Raw genomic sequence first — 974 nt, forward strand, 5'->3', positions numbered from 1 at the left:
ATTTTATTTATTTATTTGAGAGAGAGAGAGAGAGAGAGAGCACGAGTGGGGGAGGGGCAGAGGGAGAGGGAGTGGCAGACTCCTCACTGAGCAGGGAGCCCTATGTGGGACTCGATCCCAGGACCCTGGGATCATGACCTGAGCCGAAGGCAGACGTTTAACGACTGAGCCACCCAGGCGCCCCTCCTATGACTCCATTTTAGAGATGAGGAGACTGAGGCACAGAGAGGTGAAGTAACTTGTCCATGACCACATGCTGGGATGGGCAGCCCCAGGGTTTGGATTCCAGACAGTCTGGCTCCTGAGTTTGACTCTTCAGTATCACACCGGACTCACAGAGAGCATAATGTTCCATCTGTGTCCAGCGGAGAGTTGAGCTGAGTGGGTCACAGGACATAGTGAGACAGGAAATGACATCACAGCTATAGGACAATCAATGGCTCCATTCAAAGGCCACTCTGTCCTGAGGACCCAGAGAGCCCAGAGGTCACTGGAGGGTTTCACAGGACTGTGGGGGCCCTGATGCACAGTGGTGACTGCCAGGACCTTGCCGCTGGAGCCTTTAGAGTAGCTTTGAGTCTTTTGCCTTTTGTAACTATGCCACCAAAAATTCCAGTATTTACACATAAGCCGTGAACCCCTCCCAAAGCTGCTATTCCCTGGGCCTGCACACTGGTTGGGGTTTATCTTGCCTTCATTGCTATAGGCCTGCCCCTCTTGGTGCTACTGAGCTCCCTCACCTTCACCCCCACCCCAGGGGAGAGCAAGGGAAAGGGGAACAAAAAGAGGCCAATGAAACTGGCCAGGGTCAGGGCTCAGTGTGTGTCCAGGATCGGGGCTCAGTGTGTGTCCAGGGCCGGGGCTCAGTGTGTGTTCAGGGTCGGGGTTCAGTGTGTGTCCAGGGTCAGGGCTAGTGTGTGTCCAGGGTCGGGACTCAGTGCGTGTCCAGGGTCAGGGTTCAGTGTGTGTCCAGG

Source organism: Neomonachus schauinslandi, chromosome 9, assembly GCF_002201575.2.
Source record: "Neomonachus schauinslandi chromosome 9, ASM220157v2, whole genome shotgun sequence".
Lineage (NCBI taxonomy): Eukaryota > Metazoa > Chordata > Mammalia > Carnivora > Phocidae > Neomonachus > Neomonachus schauinslandi.